The 10,508-nt window shown below is 44.2% G+C and overlaps 1 pseudogene; it reads right to left on the bottom strand.

Annotated features, from left to right (window-relative positions):
* Positions 1-484: 484 nt before the first annotated feature.
* Positions 485-602, bottom strand: LOC124620481 (annotated as a pseudogene).
* Between the last annotated feature and the right edge of the window lie 9,906 nt (positions 603-10,508).

The following is a 10,508-nucleotide window of genomic DNA, read 5'->3' as shown; positions in this document are numbered from 1 at the left end:
GAACCAAGGTGGATTCGTATAATGTCTTTGAACATTTTATATACACACAATTAAAATTAAACATTTTCGAAGAAACCTTTTGTCGTATTAAGCTAAAAATATTTGTAAGAATTACTATTACTATATCCTCGTAAAATTAAACATTTTCGAAGAAACCTTCTGTCCTGTTAAGCTAAAAATATTTGTAAGAGACGTTGTTCATATATAACGTAGAAAATTTTCATATTACCGTTACAGATTCTCCACATTTCTTTTAGCTGTACTGTAAAGGTTGACCATAAAGCACTCCGTCTTCAGGTCACAAGTGGTTCATCGGGGCAATCCGACCGCATTATCATCCTCAGCTGAGGATGAAGACAGGAGGGGCGTGTGGTCAGCACACCGCTCTCCCGGCCGTTACAATTGTTGTCTTTGGCCGGAGCCGCTACTATTCGGTCCAGTAGTTCCTCAGTTGGCATCACGAGGCTGAGTGCACCCCGAAAAATGGCAACAGCGCATGGCGGCCCGGACGGTCACCCATCCCAGTACCGGCCACGCCCGACAGCGCTTAACTTAGGTGATCTGACGGGAACCGATGTATCCACTGTGGCAAGGCCGTTGCCTTTGAATATAAAGAAACATAATATTTATACTTCCATATGTGGATCGCTAAAATTTTGATGGTTATTACCTATATACATTTTTCACTGTAACACCATCGTTTCTGTACACATATTTTCAATCAAGTCACGGCAGACGTCCAAGCGTCGTCGTTTATGTTCGGGAGAATGTCTTGAACACTTCATTTAGAGATGTTGCTTCACTATGGTTTGTGTCACGACAACGCTGACACACTATGACTGCACGCCCACTACTTAACTCGGCCTCTTCTCTAGACACTCGCCGAATGCACTTCGGTTGTTTACAGTTGTCAGTTCAAGTTATACTGCGCTGCCACGGCACTGTAGAATTATGTATCATATTATCATTGCATGACGTTTTTCTCTTTGGTATAAATAAATGTCTTAGTACAAGACATTAAAACGAACGCTACGTTACTGGGTGTAATATGGGACACAACAAACGACATATCTACCTCAAATCGTTATCACTGGCAAAACAGTAGACAGGACAGCAAGTAAAAGAAGTTTGTTGGAAGTTCCTACGACCCTCTTGGTTTGGTCTCGCCTGTATCAAACGCCGTAAGTGTTTTATCCCAAGACACTTGCCTACTCTCATGTTTGGACGACATCTTCCGTCTCCTTCCCTCGAAATGGCGTACATGTCTATCCTTACTACCGAATTCATATAATACGAGGGGGGTCGAAACGTTCCTAGTCTCACAAATAAAGAATGACAGACATTTCACAATATGAATTTATTTTTCGATATAACACCCGTGTACACTAACACACTTGCGGGCGTTCTCAGATAACTTCTACAAACCATTCAAATTAAAGGTCTTCGATTTCGAGTCCAGCCATCGTTCACAGCATCAATCACTGCATCATCATTGTCAAATAGTCGTACTTTGGGGTCTTTTTTTTAGGTTTGAGAAAAGAAAAAAGTCTGATGGTGCCAAATCTAGAGAATATGGCGGATGACGTAACAATTCGAACCCGCAGTCACGCACAGTTTCCAGTGTTGCGAGGGCTTTGTGCGCCGGTCCGCTGTCCTGATGCAAAAGAACTCCGCGAGCCAATTTTCCGCGCCTTTTCGTCTTGATCTCTTCTCTCAAATGGCGAAGGAGCTTGCAATAGTATGATGCAAATAATCCACCATAATTACCACTTCCGCACCCCAGAAGATCCATGCTATAACCTTACCCACTGATTTTTGAACTCGGAACTTTTTCAGGTAGAGGATGAAGGATGTTTCTATTGTTGTGACTGTTGTTTTGTCTCAGGATCAAAGTGTTTTCGTCCATTGCCTCATACCTTTCTAGAAAGCCGTCTTCATCCGCTTCAAATTGGCATATGATTTCTTCACGACACTGCACACCCTCCCGTCTCTGATCTGCATTCAGGTCTTTCGGCACCACCGAGATGAAACTTTATGCATTGCCAAAATATCCACAACAATGTCATGAGCATACCAATGGGAGATTCCAAATGTGGTTTCAATGTGCTGTAACGTTGTTTGACGATCCTGCAAAATCGTATCGTGAATTTCAGCCATTGTTTCATCAGTGGCAACGGTGACAGACCTTCAGCTTGTAACACTCCGGTTTATTCTACTTACTTATACCGCTCGATCGGGATCTGATAGCAGCCCAAATAGATAATAATTAATGTGACCGTGTACCTAATGGGCTGGCAATCGGATTGGACTGCTACGGAGATGTTACATTCCATTTTGTCCTTCTCAAATGCTGTAATAATAAAATGTCTGGTGGCAAGAAGAACAACAACACAGCTTCATTAATCAACGACCTATATTCATCACAAAAACACAAAGTAAGGAGACAGCCACTGCCTTCGTCGTACACAATTAATAACGGCTAATCTCAGCACAGGCCTCTTGTTATTCATTATCGTCACACGCAAATTTTAATCACTGTATCCAACACTGCAATCCAAATAATGCCGGCGCGGTAGACGCGTAATTACAAACATCGGCACAAAAATATCACTGAATCACACTAGTACTTGTACTTGTTCACTTTCCCGTATATTTCTAACACAAAAGGGGTTAAACCGCGGCGATGGTCACCCCCTTTGTCGGTACGGCCTTGCATTACGGCCACCGGCCGCCCCACGGCCCGGCCCGCAGCCTGGGTCCCACTCTACTGTCAACACTCGCTCTCGCTCTCGCAACCCGACACACACTATCGATTGTTTGTCCTGTCGACCTGTGCTGTCGCAAAACTTATAGTAAGGGCCTACGGACCCCTTACAAGCTTCTTGGTGCATCTTCCACACTCGTTCTTCCACGTTTGAAATTGGACACACAGTTCACTGTTGTGTAAGACGGAGCACAGTCCTTAAGTGTATTCTGCATGTCCTCCGCGAATTCCTTGGGCGTCATTCCCTTTAAATGAAGATATTCAATCACAGCACGGTTCTTGATTCTTCGGTATTCGCCATTTTGCTTACACTACGGTATACAACGTATCGTAGCGGAAAACTAACGAAGCTGGAGCCTCGAAATCTGACTTGCATACCCACAAAGGGTCACCATAAAAATAGGTGGTTTGTGCGAGACATTACGGTTAACTATCTCGGGAAAGTAACCTTTCGACCGCACCTTGTATATCTTTACTCAGGTGCATCTCACCACTGAGAACAGAAGCTCACTCGTTCACTTTTCTTACCGCGCTTCTGGCCGTATTTGGTGCCGTCTTTTACGTCACGTGTGAGGAACTGGGAAACACTTGTACGCACCTAACGAACAATAAAAACAGTTTATAGTCCTCATGTCTCAATTCTGGAATTACTATCTAATAAGTTGGGAACGAGACAGTAGTGTTCTTTCTGCAGTTCTATCGTGACATTGGCAATGCAACGTTTTAACTGTCGTACGTGCGGCTAGGTGAGTGCTACGGATACGAGTAGAGCGCAGCACCTCTAAGCTCACTCTCCAACGTGTGGCTTGTTGAGGAGGCTGGCGGGAAAGAATGGTTAGTTCCGTAAGACTATGCCTTCGTAAAGTACTCCGGCTGTCCCAGTCTACAAGCAGGACGAAGTTTGGGAGCTGCCAGTCTTTTGGCGCGAGTCAGAAAGTCACTATGCAAGGTGCAATTTTGCAGGCTGGGTTACAGATGCTCCCACTGTGCGCAATGAAGTATAGAGAGTTTTGTAAGAACATAAAGCTATGAGGACGGGCTGTGAGTTGTGCTTAGGTACCTCAGTCGGTAGAGCACTTTCCCGCAAAAGGTAAAGGTCCCGAGTTCGAGTCTCGGTCGAGCACACAGATTTAATCTGCCAGGAATTTTCACCTCAGCACACACTCCGCTGTTGAATGGAAATAGCTTTCTTTGATAAACTTGTGCGTACATTTGGCATAAGTCTGCTCTATTGTGCTGACATTAACTTCGAGTCCGACGCTGAGCAGTTTCGACAGAAAAATAACTCAAATATTGTCATAACCATAAGAGAGGGTTGCTTATAAACATTTTCAATGACGGTAAATGCACGTTGCAATTGCAGCACAATGAACGATAGCAACAACAGCTCTGATTTGGCTGGACACCGAATCGAGCTGAGCTAAATGGTCAGATACGGATGTTTCATTTCTTGCGGATCTCAAGCATTTGAGCAATACACTGTGGTATCGATAGCTACGATGCCGTAGCGTAGGTGCCCGTTCTTAGGTTGGCACTACGAAAGCGGAAGATTTTCGCCGACCGCAGCGCCGTCTAGCGGACGCTGTGCAGCTCTACGAGCGCCGCTCCACTTTGGCCAGTTCTTCAAGAGCAGACGGCTGGGACACTTCACTTCAGCTTGTTTGGTACAGAGACTTTGCAGTAATTACGACGGGTCTAAAGCTTCGCACCTACGTGCTCCTCAGCACAAAGTTATGTATGCCTCTGTATATATTCATGCACCAGTAAATCCCTTTTACTTACCTGCAGTACCGACGTGTTTTACCTCACCTGCTCCTATTCGCTTCCTTCATTCGGCCTACCTTTAAGTTTCCAGGAGCAGATCACGCGCCGCCTTCCAGACGGGATACAAAATACAAAACAATCGGTCGCACTAGTGTCTCATGTAACGTATCCTTTGTAGATCAGCTATAGCTTCCCAAAACTCACGCAATAAAACGAAGTCTAACATTCGCCTGGTCTACTACCAACGTGACGTTCTCATTCCCTTTTATATCGCTTCGCAGCGTTACGCCTATATATTTAATCGATGTGACGGTGTCAAGAAACACACTGGTAATGCTGCATTCGAACAATAAAGAATTGTTTCCCTTACTCAGTGTCATTAACTTACATTTTTAGACATCTAGAGCAAGGTGCCATGCATTGTACCAACTCGAAATTTTGTCAAAGTCGTCTTGTATCGTTCTACTGTAACAGAACGACACCTTCCGGTACGGCGTCATTAGCACGCTGTTCACACAGCCCACCAGGTGATGTATGTATATTGAGAATAATAACGATCCTACAACTCTTCCCTGTGGCACCCCCGATGATACCTTTGTCTCTGATGAACACTCACCATCGAGGACAACGTATTTTTTATTTCTTAAGAAGTTTTCGAACCAATCACATATCTGGGAATCTAATGTCTGTTCGGACCTTCGTCAACAGTCTGCAGTGAGTAACCATGTCTAACTATTTTCGGAAATCTAGCAATATGGAATCTGCCGGTCGCTCTCCACCCATAGTTAGTAGCGTATCAGTTGAGGAAGGGCAAGCTGTTTTTACGCAAGCTATGGTTCCTTTATCAGTGCTGATTGGCATGCAGAACCGTGCGGAGTTGCCACGCGGTTAGAGGCGCCATGTCACGGACTGTGTGGCCCCTCCCGCCAGAGGTTCGAGTCCTCCCTCGGGCATGAGTGTGTGTGTGTGTGTGTGTGTGTGTGTGTGTGTGTGTGTGTGTTTTGTTCGTAGCATACGTCTTTTAACTTAGTGTGTAACTCTAGTGACCGTTAACGTCAACAGTTTCGTCCCTTAAGAATTCACACACGTTTGAACATTTTTTTGGCATACAGAAACTTTTCTGCTTCAAGGAATTCTGTTGTATTCGGACTCAATATATGTTGAAGAACTCTGCAGCCAATCGATGTTAACGATACTGATCTGTAATTTTGTGGGTCCATACTCCTACCTTTCTTATATATGCGAGTCACCTGCATTTTTCAAAAATGGCTCTTAGCCCTATGGGACTTGAAACATAAGCTCTCCTTAGACTTAGAACTACTTAAACCTAACTAACATAAGGACATCACACACATCTATGCCCGAGGCAGGATTCGAACCAGCGACAGTAGCAGCAGCCTGATTCCGGACTGAAGCGGATAGAACCGCTCGGCCACAGCGGCCGGCTGTACTTTTTCCGGCTGCTTGGGACTTTGCGCTGGACGAGAGATTCACGACAAATGTAAGCTAAGTAAGGGGTAAATTTTGCTGAGTACTCTCTACAAAACCAAAATGGGATTCCCTCCAGACCTGACCACTTCTTTTACTCTTTCAACTGCTTCTCTACGCGAGGCAGGCCTCCATGCGGAAGTCTGAGTAACAGTCAAAGAACGCTATGTTTGGAAGATGCGTCCATTTTAAACTGCGTGCAGAATCAGTATTCGTTTGAAAGGACAACATTGAGCCACTCCTGTGTCCAGGTTTGTCGGTGGCCGCACCATTGCTGTAGCAATTGTCTGTGCTTCCGAGTCTATGGTACCAGCCAGCAACATAGTCGCTGTTGTGCTCCTGACATCGCACTATAAGTGTGCATTCTTATCTTGCAGCACACAAGCTCAGTTTTTGACTAAAGGTACACGGTATAGCTGTATGTTCCTGATGGGCTGTCCTCTCGGGCGCTAGTCACGTGCGACCCCTGACATCCTGCATGGTGTTGGGTATGGCCCTCCCGGACAAATCGATTTTATATTCGCATGGCGGTCGTGGTACCCATGCCAAGGCGAACAGCAACATCAGGGAACTATAAACCACACTTTTGATAGCCCACAATCATGAAGCGGTCTGATTTCGACATGTGCTGGTATAAGTCTCTCCCTCTTACATAAGACGTTTCATGAGCGTCTCACCAAGCAATAACATTCAAAAGTGATTTCTGAACGAGAAATCCATTGCATAATCTTTCTTATATGCTGAAGTAGGAGCGTTACTCCTATCTGCATTGGATGTAACGCTAAAATGTTAATCACTTCTCTGATTATGCGTATAGACTTCATACGAGTTTTATGTTTGTTACAGATTGCCTTCATGGTGTTGGGTGTCAGTTACCAGCAGTGTAGAAGAAGATGATAGTGACAGCACCTGATTCAAAGGGAATGAGTTGCTGGAGAGTAAATCCCAACACGCTGCGAACGATATAGAGATTGCCTATTGCAAATAGGTAACAACTTTTAATACATCCACACTAATATTATAAATACGAAAAGGAAGCTATCTGTTACGCCTTCACAACTAAATTCCTCAACAGATTTTAATGAAATTTCGCATGGAGATAGCTTCAGTGCTATGGAACAAGATAGGCTACTTTAGAAAGTATTTAGTACACAGTGTTTATCGAGTTGAAGAATTTGACGATAAATACGGAACAGCAATTACCCTTTGAAAGAATTACTCTTTCACTTTTGAACTTTATCATATTTATGAAAATGCCTTTTTGTTTGATATGTCCAACATAATGCGATTCAATGTGATGAATACAATACTTACTTGATCCTCGACGATTTTATTCGTACTTCCTTACTAATATCAGTCATAAGCCCGACGCATTTTAGTCGATGACGTTTCAGGCATCTTTTACAACTCCTTGCAAGAGAGGCGTTGTGCACCAGGCAGAGATTTACTATTGAAATTCCGAGAGAGCACTTTCCGGCATGAGGCAGACAACATATTACTTTCTCCTACATACGTCTCGCGTAATGACCATGAGGAAAAAGTCGAGAAATTTGAGTGAAAAAGGAGGCTTACCGACAATCATTCTTCTTAGGTGCACTATTCAGGAGAGTGGAACGGGGTTGGAGGGCTCAGTTAGTGGTACAAAAATAACCTTCTGCCACACGCAATTAGGTGGCTTGCGGAGTGTGATGTAGATGTAGATGAGACGCTCGAAGACTCGACACGATGGCGTAATTTCACAGCTGTATGACAAGCAGAAGGACATCATGCCTGTATATGTAGAAGGTGGGACGCTTTTAGTGAGGCCGCATTTGGTTATGGTATATGACAGCAGCCGCGACCAACAAACAGACGTATGAGGACAACTGCCATTATTGCACGTACTAATATTATAAAATACGAGGGTTATTCGGAAAGTAAAGAACGAGCGGTCGCGAAATGGAAAATACAGTGAAAATCAGATGGAGCTTTGCACAGATGCGTTGGCCACTGTGTCTAGTACACTCGTCGATCGCATCATGTCGCACTTTTCAATTCTGAGTTCACAGTGATAACGTAAAGATGGCTAGATATTAGCGTCTCCCGCCAAGTATGAAGGCCTGGCGAAAGATTTCGCCTGTAGCTATGCAAGCCACATAACAGAACTGTCATGTGGTTCGTTCTACCGACAATTCTCGGCCGCACTCTGCAGGGGCAATGAAGATGCTCCTGCAACGTTTTCCATGGGAAGTGTTTGATCACCCACAATACAGTCCGTAATTGGCTACCCTTGAGGTTCATCTCCGCTCAGATGAACCGCTGGTTATGAAGACAATATTTTGACACAGACAACGAGCTGCAGTCCAGAGTAGAAAATCGTCGAAAAGCATTGGCGGCTGTCTTCTATAACGAGAGAATTGAAAAGTGGGTATAACGCTACGACAAATGTCAGAGCGGCGACTGTGTAAAGAAGTAGCTGGAAGGTGTAGCTAACCGTTGCAAATAAAATAGTTTTGAAACTTCCTGGCAGATTAAAGCTGTGTGCCCGACTGAGACTCGAACTCGGGACCTTTGCCTTTCGCGGGCCAAGTGCTCTACCATCTGAGTTACCGAAGCACGACTCACGCCCGATCCTCACAGCTTTACCTATGTTCGCAGAAGAGCTTCTGTAAAGTTTGGAAGGTAGGAGACGAGATACTGGCAGAAGTAAAGCTGTGAGGACCGGGCGTGAGTCGTGCTTCGGTAGCTCAGATGGTAGAGCACTTCCCCGCGAAAGGCAAAGGTCCAGACTTCGAGTCACGGTCGGGCACACAGTTTTAATCTGCCAGGAAGTTTCATATCAGCTCACACTTCGCTGCAGAGTGAAAATCTCATTCTGAAAACAGTTTTGCTTTTCACTGTGGTTTCCATTTCGCGACCCATCGTTCCTTAGTCTCCGAACAGCCCTCGTATTTGCTGCACTGAAATAGAAATTATTTATTTTCTTCTTCGTTTTTTTGTTAAGTACCCAGTATTGATTTCTGGCCAGGTCGAATTTGCTCCGTTCGGGACTGCTTGTGTGTGCTGTCGTTATCATCATGTTATGATCGACGCGCAAGTCGCCGAAGTGGAGTCAAATAAAAAGTCTTGCACTTAGTGGCTGAACATGCTGAACAAAGTCTCCCGGCCAATGAAACCGTATGCACGTTTCGTTCCATTTTACTAATAGGTGAATGCAGCCATGGCTAACTGCTAGAATACAATTCGTAAATAATCTTAGAAAAGTTTGATCTATACTTCCATAACAATATTATTAAATGCAAAAGTAGTTCTGTTGGTTTCGTTACGCAGCTAGACCGTCAAATCGATTTCGATGAAATTTGGTATATAGATAGCTTGAATCCTTCTTTTTTACAACAGGGAACATTAACCACGTTAAAAAATTAATTACTTTTTTGCGAAATGTACATGAGTGTAATTTATAGGTAGCCAAGTCCATGTGCATGCACTGAGTGTAATTTATAGGTAGCCAAGTCCATGTGCATGCACTGAGTGTAATTTATAGGTAGCCAAGTCCATGTGCATGCACTGAGTGTGTAATTTATAGGTAGCCAAGTCCATGTGCATGCACTGAGTGTAATTTATAGGTAGCCAAGTCCATGTGTATGCACTGAGTGTGTAATTTATAGGTAGCCAAGTCCATGTGCATGCACAGAGTGTAATTTATAGGTAGCCAAGTCCATGTGCATGCACTGCTCAGCAGCAACGCTGCGTGCGCTGTGTCGTCATGCACATGGGGGGAGTTGGGGGAGAGAGGGCCATATCAGCAAATATGCTTACCCAAACGGGTAGACACATGAGGGCGGCTGACGTTATTGCATGTACAGTAGCTTACTTACCCAACATCAGTCATAATAACGAAACTATTAATGTGCGAGCACAGAGGCAGGTATCAGATAGTATATATATGTGTACAACCCATTGAATTTCTTTCTTTGCAGCGGTAGAAACTGATCTCTGTATATCTAACAGTACATAATGAGTCTGATATGGACTCTCACCATGAAGTGTGGAGTTTCATGATTCTACCAAAAGATGCTAGTGGACTACTTCGCATCCAACGAAAATCGGAAATTGTCACATGAAGCTGATGACATGGGATCAGTGGTGGACATTGTCTGACATGGTCTACCCAGGACGTCCAGGTCAGAGTAAAATGTGTGGTGTGGGAAATGTGCACTGAAAGCCCCAGAGAGCAAAAAACACAGCAGACAGCCAAAACAGCGACTATGAAGCGGTTTTTTCTTTAGTCACCAATCTTCTAATTCATTTGATGTGGCCCGCCACGATTTCCTCCCCTGTGCCAACCTCTTCATCTCAGAGTACCACTCGCAACCTACAATCTCAATTATTTGTGTGACATACTTAAATCTCAGTCTTCCTCTTCATTTTTTTCCCTCTATAGCTCTCTCTACTATGATGGAAGTCATTCCTTGATGTCTGAACAGATATCCTATCGTCCTGTCCCTTCTCC

Source organism: Schistocerca americana, chromosome 6, assembly GCF_021461395.2.
Source record: "Schistocerca americana isolate TAMUIC-IGC-003095 chromosome 6, iqSchAmer2.1, whole genome shotgun sequence".
NCBI classification, from domain to species: Eukaryota; Metazoa; Arthropoda; class Insecta; order Orthoptera; family Acrididae; genus Schistocerca; species Schistocerca americana.
This window is presented reverse-complemented; position numbering and strand designations above follow the sequence as displayed.